General features: G+C 33.8%; 1 protein-coding gene and 1 pseudogene across 6 annotated transcripts in view; one reads left to right on the forward strand and one right to left on the reverse strand.

The window, feature by feature from the left end:
- The window catches only part of Grik2 (glutamate ionotropic receptor kainate type subunit 2), a 643,650-nt gene that overhangs the window by 417,952 nt on the left and 205,804 nt on the right, over positions 1-19,894 (reverse strand). The window lies entirely within an intron of this gene.
- LOC110345393 (large ribosomal subunit protein eL31 pseudogene) lies at positions 18,883-19,346 on the forward strand (annotated as a pseudogene).

A 19,894-nucleotide genomic window follows, 5' to 3' on the forward strand; every position in this document is an offset into this window, starting at 1 on the left:
ATCCATGATCAACCTTCTACTGGTGGTGATTTAATTAATCTTTAATCTTTAACTACACACCAGAAATCATAGCTGTAGATTTCTGTGAGCCTACTATCTCTTGTGTTAATGCCCCATCCACTAGAACATTACTTATCCATAGTAGGAATTGAACTCTACCTTCTAGAAATGGGTCACATATTTAAAATATAACCCAATCACTATATTTCTGTCCTATGAAATGATTATGTTAAGGAGTTATTCTTTATAATGCCATTCTCTATGCCTTTTATTGTAGTTTGGGAGAAAATTTTAGGAAGAAATGACACTGGTTCTGAGGTAACCACAGGTTTCTGGTCATCTCCATATACAACTATATAATCTGCATAAAGAGTGAAAAGTGGAACTAAGAGGCCTGAAAAATCATACCTAACTTCTAGAAATTTAAAATATAATTATAAGGGTTTTTTTTCTTTATATACTTTATGGATAGATGTTGAAAGGGAAATGAAAAATACAAGGAAAAGGGAGAGAGGGAGGAAGGAAGGAGAGAGAAAAGGAATACAGGAAGAACTAATGACTGCAAACCACTTGATAATGAATGTGCTAACTGAACACGCATAGACTACTGGGAGAGCAAAGTGGTATCATTCCATTTTCCCATAAAAGACAGTGTCATTCAAAGAAATGAAGGAACAGCCAGGAAGTAACAGAATGAGGACTTAAATCCCAACTCATTTGTACATAAACATCCAATGTCTTCATTTTATTTTAGCCATAATACATGTATTTTTGTTGAAATGTAGTGAAAATGAGAACTGATTTTTGAAATGGTGACTATTTCTTTCTCTTGGAGTCTCTCATAGAATGTGTCCATTCTGTTAGAGAGCCAAAAATAGAGTTGTACAGAATTGTTTCATTTAGTGATTGCATAAGATTGCAAAAATCACTAGCAATTATGAATTTTCTTCCATTTTACTATATTGTTTTTGCTTTCTCTCTAAGTTTCTCACTCTACTTTAAACTTCAAGTTTCAAGCCACCCATGCTAGTTTTCAGACTTGGAACATTTAATTGTACCTAAAAATGGAAGCTATTTGATATGATTTTAAAGTGTTATATATTATCATAAATAAACTATGATATCATTATCTTAAGAAAAGAAGAAAAAATTTCATCATCAAACAGACCATTACATATTAATTTAATCATTGGCTTTAAAACTATAATTATGTAGAAAATTAACCAGTCTTCTTATCTTCTAACAGCCCTTCAAATAGGACAGTTTATCATTCACAGCTCTGAAATTTCCCTTTGGCCACTGATTAAAAGGGATAAAATAGGTGATACAAAATTTGGAAATTGTCTACTCTTCTTAAAGAAAATGCTTACTTCTACTAAATTTCAACTGCATTTAAAGCTATGCCATTTATCACTAAATTATGCATTGTCTTGCCTTTTCTTTATTTCTGTTATAGTTTCATAGACTCCAAAGAAATCTCAGTTTCAGAAGGACAAATGGAAGATGTCTGAAATTTTTAAATTTAATTATATTATCTATCAGTATCTATTTATAAAATCCATCAGATATATTTATATACTCACAGATGTTTTCATATTACAATTACTTTTAAATACTTTAGTTTTATGAACAAAAAGGCTTTAAGCAGAATTTTCAAAAAGTATTAATGTTTGAATGAGAAACAAGGACTTCAAACTGGTTTTAAATTTTCTTCAAATAACTAACTTTTTTACTCTTAACAAAAATAAATCCTCAAAAGGATTTCAATTTCTACTTGAGTAAGATTCTATTATGTTACTACATATTTTCAGAACACTATAGAAAAATTTTTCAAGTATTATGCAAGTAATTATTACACTTTATATTTATATTTTTATGGTATAGTATTCTCTTACAACCAATAGCCATTTTGAATAGAAACTACAGTTGTAAAACTTTTTAAAAATGCATGCACATAATTCTTTTCTTATTCTTAGCGATTATAAAAGTAATTATGAACAAGATTGCTGGTCAGATGTGTGAAGTTCCTGGTTGTTAAAGCTGAAGCTCATAGCCTCTGCTTTAATGAAATATGTCATACAATGCATAGTTCTCTAATATCATTTAACCTATAAATTGGGCTTCTGACCCTTTCATCAGTCAGACAGAGAATACAAAGAATAGAACTCATTATAAATTCATGGAGCTTCTAGAACATGAAGAGATACTGGTTATAATTCATTCATGAGTTATTTTTGGCTTAGGAAAGAAGGTCTTGTGAAAAGAGAGTAAAAGCAAAAGCACATTAAATCACAAAATTCTGTTTGGACTTGGCTGAAGTTTCTCCACAGTTTCAGCTCATCTCTTTCTATCTGAAATTAAGCAACTGTTTTTTTCTCATCATGCTAATGTCAGTATCCCAACCCCAAATCTCCTCTGTAATCCAATAGGCCATACTTCTGACTTCCTCCTACAGACCTGTAACAGAAGGGTCACTGTGATTAAGCCACTGAAGTCAACCACTTGTCCACTTTGGCTCAGTGTGAACACAACGGAGTTTGCCAAATTCTAATGTATTCAGCTGAAACTGTTGCTGGATATGTTAATGATTGATTGGCTATTTTCTATTTCATGTTTGAATTTTCACTTAAGTAATAAGATCTTTTAGATCAAGGATTGTCATCGATTTGATTTATGCCTAACCAGAGCAAGTTAATATACTTAATAATATATATCCCTACTAGGAAAATGATGTTATCATTAAACATATTCAAAAAGAAGTACATTGAGCATTTAATACCCTAGTATAAATCAATCAAAGAAAATATCAAAATGGGAATCTTATTCTAAAAGATAATTTTTTCGGGGGACACCGGGGATTGAACTCAGGACCTTGTGATTGCGAGGCAGGTGGCGGCAGCACCACTGAGCTAAATCCCTGGCCCCCCGAAAGAAAATTTCTTGAATTAGGATAATGACCAGTGTGATGCGAATTACTAAACAATTCAAATAAAAGAGGAAACAATATTGTATTCATCACTTTTAAGAGGAGTATAAAAGCAGGATCGTCTCTTTTCATTGCTGAACCGGCTGGAACAGAGGTTAGGTAGAACTCTTGAAGACATTGGTGTAGGAAAAGATTTTATGAACAAAACCTCAGTTGCCCGTGAACTAGCACAAACAATCAACAAGTGGGATCTATTCTTACTAAAAAGCTTCTGCACAGCAAGAGAAACGACCAACAGAGTGAAGAGACAACCCATAATGTGGGAAAAGTTTTTCACCTGCTGTTCCTCAGACAAAGGTCTACTATCTAGAATCTATAAAGAACTTTAAAAAAAAGCAGACCTCCCAAATTTAAACACCCAATCGCAAAATGGGCATCTGAAATGAATAGGCATTTCTCAGACAAAGAAGTAGAAATAACAAATAAATACATGACAAAATGTTCAACATCACTGGTCATTCGAGAGATGCAAATGAAAACACCACTGATATTCCACCTCACCCCAGAAAGAATGGCTGCTATCATGAAATCAACCAATAACAAATGCTGGCAGGGGTGTGGGGAAAGAAGAACACTGCTCCACTGCTGGTGGGAGTGTAGACTGGTGCAACCACTATGGAAATCAGTATGGAGATACCTTAAAGAACTAGGATTGAAGTCCCATTTGACCCCGCTATTCCCCTGCTAGGTATCTTCCCCAAAGAATTAAAAGAATCATACCACAGTGATATATGTGCTCCCATGCTCATAGTAGCACTGTTTGTGATAGCTAAAACTTGGAAACAGCCCAAATGCCCATCAACTGGAGACTGGATCAAGAAAATGTGGTTTTTTAAAAAATAAAATGGAGTATGACTCAGCCATAAAAAATTAGAAATTAAAAGACATTTATAGCTAAATGGATGCATATTGAGGAGATACTCTTAAGTGAAATAAATAGGACACACACGTAAATACCGAATAATTTCTTTAGTGTGAGAAACTGACAGTGTAAATAAGGACTAAATGGTATAATAGATAATGTGAAATAGGAACAAAAGGGGCAAAGGGGAAGGGGAAGTGGGAGGGGTAGGAGAAAGGAAAGAAGGAAAGGAATTAATATGAGAAAATGAAAAAATGGAAACAAAGTCTTTGTAAATAGGGAGGAATGGAGGGGTTGAAGGGAAGGCAGGGGAATGGGGAAAAAGTAAGAACCAAGAGAGGTTATGTAAAGGTGCAAATTTCCAGTGATGAATGTCATTGTATTGTATATCTAAAATGTACCAATAAAATTAAATTTAAAAAAGACATTTAGCCGAGGATTTAGTTTAGCAGTTCCTCTGCCTGCCTTGAAAGTGCAAGGTCCCTAGTTCAATCCTTGGCATCCTCCCCCCAAAATAAATAAATTACAAAAAACATTTAACGAGAGCTTTGTACCATATCATGGCTAAGTACTTTATGTACATGAATTCATACCATTCTTACAAAATATACTAAAAAATGAAACTGGCAAAGATAGGTTAAAAATATTTCTTACAGGGTCACAAAACATAAAAAGCACAATAGGATTAGCACCAATGAGTTCTCCATCCAGAACTCCCATAGTTAAACACTGAACTGTGTTACCTCCAGGATGAGTTGAGACAAAGGAAAGACACTGTTTTGCCCAAGAAGTAAATGGGGTTGGAAACAAGTACCACTAATTTAGAAGAAATAAAACAGGGTCATGGAGGAATTTAAAAAACCCAGCAACAAGCCTAGTTGATATCTCATAAACCAGAGCAAATGTGGGTGTAATATAGAAGGAAAGTGAAAAATGATTTTTAAAAACAGAGACATTTACTATTCAATGTATTTTAAAACTTTAGTAGATGTGTTCTACCCATAGGATCACTTAACAATCACAAAGCCAGTGACAAAGGGTATCGTACATGGGAATCATGCAAGAAACCAAACTTACTCAGGGAGACACATGTTAACTTTTCTTTAAAATTGAGTATTTTCTAAATTAATTCATTCAACAAATTAGTATTCAGGATCTACTCTGTGTCAGAGAAGAGAAAATTCAATAAAACAAACAAAAATTCCTGTGCTCATGAGGTTAACATTTTTATGGGCTTACATTCTGCTTCACCATCGACTCCTATCAATCTTAAACAATGGTGATTCCCAATCTTGTCTTTTTATATATACTAAAATCAACATAAAATGAAAGTTTCAGGTGGGAATTTCTTTGAATTTATCTAAATATTATTTTTTTTACTAACCTACTTGGGCTATACTGTTTCTGGGATTAGATGTTGAAGAACAATACTTACTGTTTCCAGCCAGAATATTACCTTTATTTAAGGGTTTAAATTACCTTTATTTAAGATCACTTTCAAGGAAGGTAGAAGAAATTTCATCAATGTTGTTGTCTCTGATCTTAATCTTCAAATCTACTTCCCCAAAACACGAAACTCTAAATCCTGCTGACTTTCTCCTAAAGAAACCACTTTTACTTTTCTCAAAAAAAAAAAATCTCATCAGTTATTCCTGTAATTTATTTAAATGCAAAGTATAATACCAATCATACAGTGTTGCAATCACACAAGATAACAAAATAGATGACCTACAAGATTATATTTAAATTTTAAAAACCTGATAATGCTAAGAACAAATTAAGCCTCTCACATGAAAAAGTGAGGTTCTAGGGAAGGATTGTTTATAGAAATAAAAATGTTTGCTAATTCCCTGTAACACAATTCATACATTCATTTATTTTGCCTGAGTAAAAAGAAAGGATATAGACAATTTTTAAAAAATATATTATTTTATAAGCAATTGTATATTGGTAATTGACCACTGAGAATATTTTATTTACATGACAATTTAAAAGTTTTGTGAAAATACAATAATCTAAAATCAGCTTAAACTTTTGGTTTATGTGACTCATAATATGAAGACCCTTAGAGACTCATGTAATTTCAGTAAAAGAAAAAGTGTTCCACACAACCTTCTTGCCCTCATGGGTTTGCACTTGAGGTTCAGGGAAACAAGCATTTTTTAAAAATGTGATTGCTGTTTAGATCAACACCAGCACTAAGGTAAAGAAACAGGTACAAAACACACAGGGAAAAAGTGATAGAGATAGAAAATCAGATCCAGAGGTGAGCAAGAGAATAAAAGGCCAACAAAAACTTGGCCTTTGGGAGTTTGATCTTAAATACAAGGAACTGAGGACTCTGTATGATTTCTATTATGTGTATGCTCCCTAACACTACTGAATTCCTAGCAATAGCACCCCCTTCTGCCAAGTCCTAAATGCCACTGAATTATGGGCTGCATGGAAACCCTTGGGAGGAATGGACAGGGATTTGGACAGGTAGGAAGCCTGAGGAACAGCCAGTAGGTGAGGCAAGGCATGGCTCGCCCAGAAAATGTAAAGAGAGAGACATAAGCAGGTGCAGGGATTGCAGAGGCAAGGGCATAGAGACTGAGGTAGCCCCACTGAAGATGAGTGAGAGACTGGATGTTTGACCAGTCCCACTGTGCCCTTTCTCCATCTGCTACAACTGAAGTTGTCCAATTATAAAACAGAGGCAAAAACCTCCAATTAGTCACACCCATTAGAGTGTAGCTGCAACCCAGCAGAGCTCTGCATGCAGGAAAAAAGAAAAACAGGGATAGCAGTCAGTCAGGGAACCCTGGCCCCAGACTGAGTCCCTTCACACGCTAGTAGACAAGTGAACCAATGGGCAGGAACCAGATCAAGCACCAGTCAACCCATCCAACCTCCACAGAAGATTGGATCTCAGGTCTTTGCAAGACAAACACTTGTCTATTGTTGAACTAATGGGGAAGAGCACACTAGATGAGTTCTGACAGCAGTATAACTAGGACTGAGTGGACACTTTTGTGCTTTTGTTTGTGCATTGTATTGTTCTTTTCTTTTTTTCCTTTCATTTAGTATATATTATGGAAATATTTGTATATGTGAAATAGTCAATAAGAATTAATTAGTATTTTAGTTTAGATAATATCTTCCATGGTCATGTCAGGTTAAACCTCAACAAAAATTGTGTATAGAAGATTCAAACACAGTCTTCCTATCAGAATATTAACTGGTTCTGACCTTGTTACAGCTTCCCCAAATTTCCACTTATGTTTCCTTCCCTCTTCTTTCATTTTCTCATCTTCACAAATAACCAGTCAAACTCCCTCTACTGCCACCCCATTACAAACACAAAAATAATATCACCAAAGTCCTATTGACTTTCTTTCTTTTATTTACTCATATCTTTTCTTCTCCCCTTTTTTCTTCTTCCATTTCTTTTGCCTTTCTCCTTCCCCAGTTTTCTACATCTGAGTCTACTCATTGTCACTACTATTTCATTTTCTTCCTGGGTTATCGAAAGAAGTATAAAGTTGTTAAAACAACTTTTTAATTATAAGACTGATATACATTTAGTTCTGTAGATGCTGATATAAACAATAGTAATTCCCTCCTTTCCACATTGTGATTGAGACTGATCCTATCATGTTGAGAAGGTTGAAGAGGTGTATAAACACCAAAACATAACCAAAGCCATAACAAGCAGCCATAAAATAACCATAGAGATCTCCACAGAAAAGACAGCATTTTTCTATTGGAAATGATCCTCTGGCCTCAGCACAAACACTAGACATATGAGAACACAAGGCAACACGATGTCTCCACAAACTCTTAACTCTTGAAAGCTTATCTCACGAGCACTGAAGTAGAGTAAATTATAGGCAAAGGACTCAAAACACAAATGGTTAAGCATGTTCAAAAAGATCAAAGAGAAACAACAAATAAGATGTAAATAAACAGATAAGAAACTTAATAAAAACAGAGCTATAAATCTGAGAAAAGATTGTCAAAACTTGAAGACAAGATTAATACAGTAGATCATGTATGCAGTAATACTGTAAAAACAACAAGATATCATAAAAGCTGGATCAGACAGCTACTAGACGAATAAGAATTAAAATAGTTAGAGATAATTTGAAATAGGAAAAGTTCCAAAGGTGTAGGGGTGGTGGGAGGGGACAGGGAAAGGAAAGAAGGGAAAGGAAAAATTATGAGAAAAGAAAAAAATGGAAACAAAATCTATGTAAATAGAGAAGGTTTGAGGGGGTGAAGGGTGCACAGGTAATAGGGAAAAAAATAAGATAAGATACATCATGTGCAGGTACAAGCACCCAATGATAAATGTAAACACATTGTATACCTAAAATGTACCAATAAAAGAATTTTAAAAAGAGAGAGAGGTTAGAACATACCACAGGTATAATTTATTCACTAAAATTATAGTAGGAAAAAGTTCAAGTCTAGAGAAAGAATTCAATAGTAAAGTAAATGAATCATATAAAACTCTAAATAACCAAAACCCCTCCCCCAAAACACCTCTCCATGACATATGGTAGTCAAAGTCCCAGAAATTCAGCAAAAAGAGAGAACACTAAAATATTTTAGAACAAAACATCCAGTAACTTATTAAGACAAGCCTATACGAATAACAGCAGAGTTCTTGCTACAAACCTTAAATGCCAGAAGAGCTTGGAGCAAAATTTTTAAAGCCCTAAAACAGTTGCCAACCCAAATTATTATATTCTGTAAAATGATCTATCAAAATTGAATGAGAAGTAATTTTGATGACAAATAAAATACAAAGAAAATCATGAGCAGAAAGGCAGCATTGTAGAAAGCACTCAAAGGAATCCTAGACAGAGAATATGAGGCTAACTTCAACAAAGAGCCTAAGGGAAGAAGTAACTGAGATAATAGCTTTTTTAAAAATGGAAAGGAAAAAGTAATCAGCAATGGAAAAATAATGCAATGATAAAATTCAGTAAATACCTTTTAATAGCAACAATCAACGGAAATGGTTTTAACTCCCCAGTCAAAAGACACAGTCTGGCAGATTGGACCAAAAAACAAAACTCAACCATGTTTTACCAGAGAGAGACACATCCTAACCACAGACACATAGAGACTGAAAATCAAATGACAGAATATGGCACTCCATGAAACAAGATCTTGAAAGGAAGGAGAAATACCTATTATAATTATGACAAAGTGGATTTCAAACCAAAACTAATGAGAAGAGACAAAGAAGCCCACTAATGCTGGTAGAAGAAACAATTCAACAAGAAGAGATAACAATTTTGAACATATCTGCACTGAATGTTGGTACAAACAATTTCAAAAAATGAAAACTATGGGACATATAACAAAAGATAGGAACCAATATAATCATAGTAGAGGTTTCAATACCCCTGTCTTACAAGTAAGTTAATCAAAGAAAGAATCAACAAAAAAAAATCAGTTGAAACACACCTTAAATCAAATGGACTTAACCAATATTTACAGTGTTTCATTCAACAACAACAAAATACACATTTTTCTTAGCAGCATACAGAACTTCCTACAAGATAGGTCATATCTAGGCCATAAAGCATGCTTAAGTAAATACAAAATAATTTAAACAATCTCTTGGATACTGTCATATTATACTAGATATCAACAGCAAAAGAAACAACAGAAACTACGAAAACAAATAAAAATTAAATAATACATCTTGAATGATCAGTGAGTCACAGAAGAAATGAGGTAACAAATTGAAAAGTTCCTGAAATCCAATGAAAATAGAACAACATACAAAACGTACGGGACACAATGAAAGCAGTTCTAAAAGGGAACTGCTATGAATGTCCACATTTTAAAAAATGATCCCAAATATATAATCTATGGATTAATCTCAAAGTCAGAAAAACAAGATCAATCCAAATCCAAAATTTGTAGAAGGAAAGAAATTGTAAAGATCAGATGAGAAATTAATGAAATTGAGACTAAATTTTTAAAAAATACAAAGGGTCCATGAATCAAAGAGTTGTCACTTTGAAAGGATAAAAAGATGATAGTTTACCAAAAAGATTAATAAATTTACCAAAAGAAGGAAAGAAAAGATTATTTCAATAAAATTTGGAATGAAAAAGTTGAACCCACAATGTACACTGTCAGGGTCCAGAGGATTATAATAAACTATATTGAAAATATATATTCCAATAAATCAGGGAATTAAAAACAGAAAATTCCTAGACACATATTAATTAGCAAAATTGAACCCAGAAAACACAAAAACTCTAAATAGATTAACAATAAACAATGACACAGAAGCAGCATGGATGTTATGGCTTATATCTAGATATCCCTAAAAAGCCTCATGTGGTCAGAGATGTGGGTTTTCAGAGGTGGCTGGATTAGGGTGTGAATGTGGATTAAGACTGTGATACTAAATGTGTGGATAATGGAAGCCCCACCTGGGTAAGGGTGGCACCAATCAATAGGCTTGTAGCCTGGATGGTACATAAAGGGACAGAAAGAAGACAGACCTGCTGCTGCTGCCGCTGCTGCTGCTGCTTGGGGCTCATTGCCTTCTGCCTGCCACTCCACAGACTATGTGATGCCTCTCTGCCATGCCACCCTGCCTTGGGGCCAGAGGGACTATGTACTGAAATCTCCACACACTGTGCGCTGAATTCCTCCTTTAACTTCTAGTGTTGGGTATTTTGTCTCAGCAACAAGAAAAATAACTACATATCTAACTACATAACAACATATCTAAAAGTTGTTACCTTGACTTAGTACAATTGTCAGCCTGGTTAATCCGGTTTTCAACTTGTATTTTTAATAATTAACTATATAAGGTCTTATAAACAGATGAATCTAAAGCTGGAAAAATAAAAGAGGGGATGGAGGGAAGGGAAAAATGTGTTATAAACATGTAGCAATTCCCTACAATGAATGTAATCATTGCGTATTGCAAACATGTACAAATAAAAGTTTAAAAAAACACACAAACTATCAACTCAGAAGAGCCTAGGACCCAATGGATTCACCTCTGAAATTTACCACAAATTCAGGGAATAAATACTTTTCAGACTACCAATATGCTTCAAATTTTTCTATTAAATTGAAAGTGAAGGAAAATGTCAAACTCACTCTTTGTAGGTAGCATTACCCTGAAAACTGGAAAAGAACTCAAAGAAAAAAGAAAACCACAAGTCGATTTCCTTAATGAACATAAATGTTAAAATTCTCAATAAGATGCAAACAGAATGAAACAAATCCTTAAGAAGATTGTGCATTATGATCAAGTTGGCTTCATTCCAGTGTGTTCAAGGATTGTTCACTATACAAAAGTTAATAAATATATAAACCACAATAAGGGACTAAGGATTAAAAAATTACATGATCATCCCAAGAGATGCAGAATAATCTTTTGACAAACTCGAGCATCTATTAATGATAAAAAGCCTGATGAAAATAGGTATAAAAAGTTGTTACCTCAAACTGATAAGTTATTTATGATGAGCCCACACTAAAGCATCCATTAAAATGAGGAACAAAACAAGGGATCTACTCTCACCACTCCTGTTCAATATAGTAAGCCTCAAAACATTAGCCACAGCAATCAAGCCAAATAACAAAATAAGAGGAATATAAATAGGAAAGGTGGAAGTCAAATCATCCTTATTTGAAGATGACATGACACTTTACCTAAAAGATCCCCAAAACTACAACAGATGACCCTCAGAACTAACAAACTTAACAAAGTGGCAGGAAATAAAACCAACATTGAAAAATCTATAGAGTTTCTGTACAGCAGTTATCAACTCATCAAAAAAGAAACTAGGAAAACAATCCCATTCTTGGTAGCTTCCAAAAAATTTCAAGGTCACCAAATTACCTACCAAAGGAAGTGAAAGACCTCTATTACTACAACTGTAATACTCTGAAATAAAAGAGACTGAGGAGGCCATTGGGAAATGGAAAAGCTTCCCCTGTTCCTGGATGGGCAGAACCAATACTGTTAAACTAGTCATATATACATACATACATACATATATATATATATATATATATGCAATATATATAAATGCAATAAATGTAAAAATATTTATATATGAATATATGTAAATATATAAAAATATATTTGTATGTGTAAATGTATATATTTATATATGTAAACATATATAAAATATGTAAACATATAAATATATTTATATAAATCCAAATGTATAAATAAAATATATAAATGAATATGTATCTATAAATATTTATATATAAATGCAATACATAAAAATGTTTTTACTTGCATTTCTCTAATGCAATTGCATTAGAGAAATGCAAGTAAAAACAACACTGAGAATCCATCTTACTCCAATAAGAAAAGCTATCTTCAAGGACCCACCCCCCCAAAATGCACGTGAAATGTGGATAAATATGAACTCTCCTATATTGCTATTGGAAATGTAAACTAGAATACTACTATGGGAATCAGTAGGAAGATTCCTCAAAAAAACTAAAAATAGAAATTCCATTTGACAAGCTATACATCTACTTTGAGTCTTTCCAAAAGAGTTAAGTCATCATATTCAGTGATACATGCATATCTATGTTTATAGCAGTATAATTCACAACAGCTAAATTATGTAAGTGGGCTTTATGTCTGTCCATCAACAGATGAATAAATGAAGAAAATGTGACCTATATACACAACAGAGTACTACAGAGACATGAAGAATGACACATTTGAGTCAGCCATGGGAAAATGGATGGATCTGATACAGCAATGCTAAGTGAAAGAAATCAGACTTGGAACAGTCAATATTACATTGTATCTCTTATATAAGAAACCCCAAATATAAATAACGTGAAGAGCAAAGTAAAAGAGAGATGGTAGGATACAGGATGGCAGACTAAGGAGATGGGAAGGGTTACTGTGGATAGGGGGCCAGTGGGGTGAGGGAAGGTGGTCTAAAAAGGATCAACATGTGATGGATGTAATTATCACTAACATATATTTACAATAAAAATTAAAACTTTAAAAAGTGACTATTTCAGACATTTCTGGGTTTTCAAATTAGTTGAAAACTCTCTAAATATTTAACTTGAAGTTTCTCTGCATCTTTACTTCCCTTTCTTTCATATCTGTGTTCTCCAAGCTTAGCCATCCACCTCGGCTCTGATCCAGACTTCACCATCTCGCCCAAATCCATTCCCACCTCTTAATTAGAAACACATTTCCTCTACTTTCTCTGAAAAATAGTACCATAAAACTTTTCTCCAATTTTAGATTCCCTGTAGTTCTCTCTTCTATTTGCCTCCTCTTATGCTTCTTTTTAACTATTGCATTTTAGTGATCCAGAATAATGAAGTCCATTTTGGTGTATAAGTACACACATATATTTTGATTATTTTCACCTCTATTACCCTCTCTCCCTTATGCTTTTAAACTACAGGTATTTCTTTAAATATAGTTCATATACAACTGCCTCCACTACATTACTACCCACTTACCTTGTAAATCTGATTTTGCTCTGCTACTCTATTGACTCAGACATTACCATGTAGCAGTTCACTACTACTTCTTTGTTTTCATTGTTCTTAAAATCTTCTTGCTAATAGATTTTGATGTATCAGTGCTGAAACTGCATCTCATTTGCTTCATGAGAGTCTAAAATTCCCCTTAGTATGCAAGTGAAATATAACTTTTCATGAAACATGCTATCCTCCCCTGACTTAGAATTGTTTTACCATTGTGCTTTTTTATGAAATAAGCTGTGCTTTTTATGTGGCACAAACTCTACTTCAAGTTATGACAAGACAAATCTATCAAATACACAATATCAACGCATAAGCTCCAGGATAGGGAAATGCCTTTTATATTCACTGTTAGGTTTCTAGCATAGTTACACATGACATAGTAAATAGCAATCCAATAAACGCTTTTCTATCTGAAAGACACTCCAGGGATCATCTGTTCCAATATACCTTGGGCTTCCTCATATTCTTAGAAAAAAATACTGATAATCTGGCATACTGGAGCTTACTCCAATGTCGAGTTCTACATTCACTTCCTGACTCTAGTACATTACTGAATTGTCACTGAATCTTCTTTTTCAAGGTATCTTAAGAAAAATAATGTCATGCTAAATTAAGAAAAGCAATTATGACTTGTGGAATGTAAGGAATCATGAATTGGTTAATATATTATTCAACACTTTATATTTTTACTCTTACATATGCTTTTCTCTAAGATCTTATTCATGTAATTTAAGTACATCCCTAAGCACATACATTTTTCACTGGGTCATACTCATTTTAGAGAAGTACTTATAGAACAATTCATTTGAATATGTGTTAAAGTTTTCCAATAGTATGAAAATTAAGGTCCCCCAGACATGACATTATACCTAGAGTAACATACAAAGCTGTCATTTGTTCAAAAACTAAACCTTGCCCATTCAGAAGTAAAAAATGGAGACAGTCAACTTTAATATTACTTGGAGTCACCTTTTGTCAGCATAATCTATAACACCTAATTTTATGAGTTTGTAATGCCTCAAATGCGAGTTCCCACTCATCCCACTACAATTTGTTGACTGTCTTTCCATTGTAGATTTCAAAGGATAAAAATAAACTCTGTAGCTTGAAGTTTATAAAATTGTGAGAGGGCAATAATAATAGTAAACACCTGGGCTCTAGCTTTCACATTTAAACATGGAGATAAAATTTCAGTTCCGCCTGGCTTGTGGCATGCTTGAGTCTGACAAGCAGTGAATGCACTCTATAAAATACAAATAATGACACAAATCCTAATAATCCTATACGTACTACACAATAGCAAATTATTAAAGATAAAAATGTGAAAAAACAGTGAGGCCTGTGGGGGATTAGAGAGGGAGAAATCAATTTGGAGCAGAGAGCTAGAGAATTCCTTAAGAAGGAAGTTGTTTCTCTTATAATCACCTCTGCCACCTCATATCTAGTCTTGGAAAAGCACCTGCACTTTGTCTGGTGGAACCTAATCTCTTCCTCCTCTAATTTACTGCACCACCAAACCAAGTTCTTCCTGTGGTCTTCACAATACTTTTGTCTAGCACCTTCCAACACTTCCAGTGTCCCAGAAGAAGCAATCTAAATTCTGTATTTGGAGGCATTTCAGCTTATCACTACTCAGTCTCCTTAATTGTCCACTCTGACTAAACTCCTATAGCAACAACTGTTTACATCATTAATTTGCTAATTTATTTTTATTTGTTATAGCAAAGATTTACTGTGCCTCATTTGGCAATTAATCATGTAATGTAAAATGCAATTTCTTGTGGCATCTGTCTCCTGTTGCATCAAACTGTTATTTATATCTTCCTCCACCTAATATACTTTCCTTTTTTTGTCTCCCAGTCAGACATGAATGGCCATTAAAAATTGACATTGTTTAATATTTTTCTCTCCACAGCCAACCCCCAGAGTCATGCATATGATTTTGCTTCCATTTATTGATGAAAAATTCTGTGAAGTACATCCCTTCCTAACAGAGATGATAAACAGCTCCTGTCTATGAAAATAAAAAATATTTGATATTAGCAATTCTGTCCTGTGCCTGTTACATCTTCTTTCAGGGTTGAAGGGTATATTTCCTCAGGTGGTAAAAAGGTTCTCAGCTGATGTTCCCAGGAATTGCCTCAGAGAAGAGGCACTTGCCCAAAGCACCTCTCCTTCCCAGGGCAACTCACATCCAATAACTAAGTCAGTGAAGGGCTCCAAAACCCAGCTTCGTCACTCCAAGTGTGATAACTCTAAAGGCCATGGCAGCATTACAGCAACCCTGAATGGTTAGCAGACTCTATTTTATGACTTCACAGTAGCCAAATCTCACTTTGCTCAATCCTACTTCTTTCATCCTCCCCACAAAAATTTTGGCACACTAATACCCATTTTAAAAGGATATTTTGCTTCCCTAGGTGCCCAAATACTGGCTGAAAATATGAAATAAGTACACATAGAAACAAAGCCTACTGGCTTTCCCCTTTTCACTTGCTTCCCAGAATCTCAAAGATAAGCTTAATGCTCAGTCAAAATTAGATTTTATTTTTGGTGTATAGTCATCCTCCCCTCTCATGATTCATTGTTAACAGTAAAATTAACAGTAGATAACACTATTAATCCACTTATTTTTTAACAAGTGTGTCCCTTTATTATCAGAAAAGACATAACCCTAATATTGAGTTATCTGACAAGGGAAGAGTTTGTGGTAGAATCTAGTTACAGTATCACAAAGCAGAAGGAAAGCAGGGTGGAGCTGGAGTTGAGAGACAAGCTGATGATGTGCAGACAATCACAGAAGCAACACTAGTCAATAACACAGTGAACAACAGAAATATACACTTAGAAAATGAGCCAGAGTTTGTTTAAATACATTTTATTTTCAAACTGAATAAACTTTGCCCAAATGTAGTATAAATACATTTTATAAATGTAAAATAAATTTATTTCTATATACATTATATAGCATAAAGCAAAGGCAAAGGTCTCCCTTTATAACCATTTAAGAATATTGAAAAGTTATTTTACCTAGGTTATTAGGAATATTCTCTTTAAATGTGTAAACAAATTGAATGAGTAAGTAAATAATTCAAGGAGTTGGTGGTGTAGATCAGTGGGAGGGGCTTGTCTGAGTTTGATTCTCAGCACTACAAAAATAAAGAAACAAAATAACTAAGAGTACCTGCATGTCAAATCTGTGCACCCCAACTACCTCTCTGCTTAGCTTCAGACACATTTAAGATATTATCTACCAACATTTTTATTTGGATGTTCAACAGTCCTTCCTGGACCAATATACAAATATCCAGTCCTGTGCTGATAAATTGGCTATAAAAAGAAACAACAAAACCAAAAGAAAAAAAAACATAACAAAACAAAACAAAAAAAATGAGGTTTTTCATTGCCAATTTCTGAGGTGTAAATATTCTCAACATGGTCTCATCCAAGCTCCGACTATTTAATAACCACTAAAACTCTTCCTAATTACCTGTTCACTGTCTTAGTGAATTCCAGGCCTTTCACTCCATTATCTAAGCCAGAAACCTATAATATACCTTTTATTCTCCTCACACTTCCAATTCCAAATAATTCAAATTACATCCATTCTTCAGTATTATTTTTTCCCTATTCTGTCACCTGCTTTTATTTGCACTACCACTACCTTAGGTCAATTTGTACTTGTGTTTAACGTAAGTAACTGCTATTCTTGCCTTCAATCTGTTTTTCCCAAATATTGTTCACTGAAGCTTGCATGATCTGTTAATGCACCCAAACTAGGCCATGTCCATTTCTTTAATACTTTTGCACTTTTTGATATGAAGAAGGAAAATCTTTCTAATCTCTTCTTGTATCGTCCCCCTAATCTATTTTCCTCTGAACAATTCAACATGATTCCTGTTCACCCATTTTGAGCTTCTTGAAGTTCCCAAATATGGTTGATATATATATATATATATATATATATATGACATATCATATATATGATATATACATGATATATACAAGTATCATGCATTCATCATATATCCCTTCACATATATATAGTTCTCTGCTCAGATTTTTTCTTTTCACTGGCTTGATCAACTTTTTAATTTTCCCATTTCCCATCAGCTAGTCAATTTTGAGCTATAGATATATCTATTTATATTCTCATAATCTGTATATTTTAGGTTGCATATTTTACCCTAAAAATGGATTAGAAAAAATTTCTACTTTCCTCCCTAACGCAGAGACTTTATAATGTTTGTGTACAGATCTTGCCTCTGATGATACTGCTTTCTTTCTGTCTTGTATTTCAGTTCCAGCAAACTGCTCCAAAGTTATTTTTGGAGCAATCAATTATTTATATTGGTCTATTTCTTGCCAATTCTTTGTTCACCTTTGTTTATAATGTCTCACATTTTCCCACCTAGTTTGAATTTCTTTTTCCTGAAGTATATAATTTAATAGTTCAAAAAGTGTCTAAGAATAAAAACTTCTGTGGTCTTTGCATAAAACTGTCTTTATTTAAGCCTTAATTTTCATCCTCAATTTAGCAATTCTAATGTAGAATTCTACTTTGACAATTATTTCATCTCACCACTCTGAAGCTAACAATTCTGCTGTTTTCTAGTTTCCAATATTGCTTAATGAAGATTCTGTTGTCCAACTAATTACAATTTATGAGTTCATAAAGCCTGTAAGTGGATTTAATTTTATGTAAGCTATTCAGAACCCACAGCAGTTTGTGCATCTGAAATTTCACTCCTTCTGCAATGTTCTCAATCACTAGCAAACTACATATTAGCTTTACCTTATTGTACTTCTGGAAATCCTATTCCAGATGGATTAATGCATAGTAGCTGGAAAGATCAGATAGATAGATAGATAGATAGATAGATAGATAGATAGACAGATAAAAGATGAATAGTTACTGTCATTTTATTCTTCATATATTTTCATTATTCTCCCATCTTCCTAGGCATTAGTTTTTTTCTAATTAACTCTCTAACCCATCTCTCATGTTTCTAAATTTTAATAACTATAATCTTCATTTCCATAAGTTCTGTTTAGTTCTTTTTTAACTTTTCCTGTTTATTTTCTATTTTACTGTTTTAAAAATCTTCCATTTCTCTTGAAAATTCTTGTTTTTATATATTAACCCATTCAATAAATTCTGGAATTATATTTAACACTGAATAACACACACTAAAATATCCTTATATTAATCTTATTAATATTATATCCATGCTTTTAGAAACATTGATCTATTATGAAGTTCTCACAGATAGTTGCTGACACTTCCATTTTTTTGTTTCTAACTCTCCCTCACTTTGCATAGCTTTGGTAGTGGTGGAGGGTAGAGAAAGAGTTATTTTCTTCTTGATTGGGGACATTTTCCTCATGGGACTCTGTGTGTGGCAGGGATGGAAGCATCCCTTTACATTAGTTTTGCACTTGTATTTGATTTTGCCAGCTGTCCAAGAGACTTCATTGTCCCAAAATCAGTGTTTATATTACAATATTTTTTCAAAGATCTCTGTACCATGAAGAGATTAAAATGCAGGTATATCATACCCTGCATAGAAACAGCTTTCATGCTTTTCCTTTCCAACTTGGGCCTGCAAGAATAGCTCCTGCAAAGAAGGGTGGCAAGAAGAAGGGCCATTCTGTCATCAATGTGGTAGTGACCCAAAAATACACCATCAACATTCACAAGCACATCCATGGAGTGGGCTTCAAGAAATGTGCCTCTTGGACACTTAAGGAGATCTGGAAATTTGTCAAGGAGATGGGGACTCGAGATGTGCACGTTGATACCAGGCTCAACAAAGCTGTCTGGGCCAAAGGAATAAGGAATGCCCCACATCGGTCTATATACTGTTGTCCAGAAAATGTAATAAGGATGAAGATTCAACAAAGGAGGGCCACACGCACTTTGGTAACCTACCTCCCTGTTAACACGTTCAAAGTTTCCAGACAGTGAGTGTGAAGGAGAACTAACTTTCAAATAAAGTTACAGAACTGAAAATAAAAACAGAAACAAGTTTTGTATATTGATTTCTTTTTTCCCCTTTTTGGTTTTTTTTAGGACATGTTTGAATAATATAACAGTTACATTCTTTGTGGGGAGGTGGTGCACGCACATAACACACCTTAATTCTTTTTTCATTCTCTTTTGCTCTCCTCCTTCCTGACTCCTTTCATCTCTTGACCCTCTTTCCATTTGAAAAAGATCCATCTCCCTACTTCCTATTATATATCTTTCACTTTGCTCTTTATATTTTGGGTTTCTCATATAAGAGAAACCATGTAATATTTAAGCTCATGTGTCTGATTTATTTCACTTAACCTTATGATCTTGAGGTGCATCCACTTTCCTACAAGTGACTCAAGTTTATCTTCCTTCATGGCAGAGTAGTATGCCATTGTATATAAATATCACATTTTCTTCACTTATTCATCTGTTGATGGACATATAGGCTGCTTCCAAAATTTATCTATCATGGCTTGTGCCACTATAAACAGCTATGCATTTAACATTTTAACTC

The sequence above is a fragment of the Heterocephalus glaber genome, unplaced genomic scaffold (genome assembly GCF_053883595.1).
Source record: "Heterocephalus glaber isolate CG9 unplaced genomic scaffold, H.glaber_assembly_v1.0 deba00001523, whole genome shotgun sequence".
NCBI lineage: Eukaryota > Metazoa > Chordata > Mammalia > Rodentia > Bathyergidae > Heterocephalus > Heterocephalus glaber.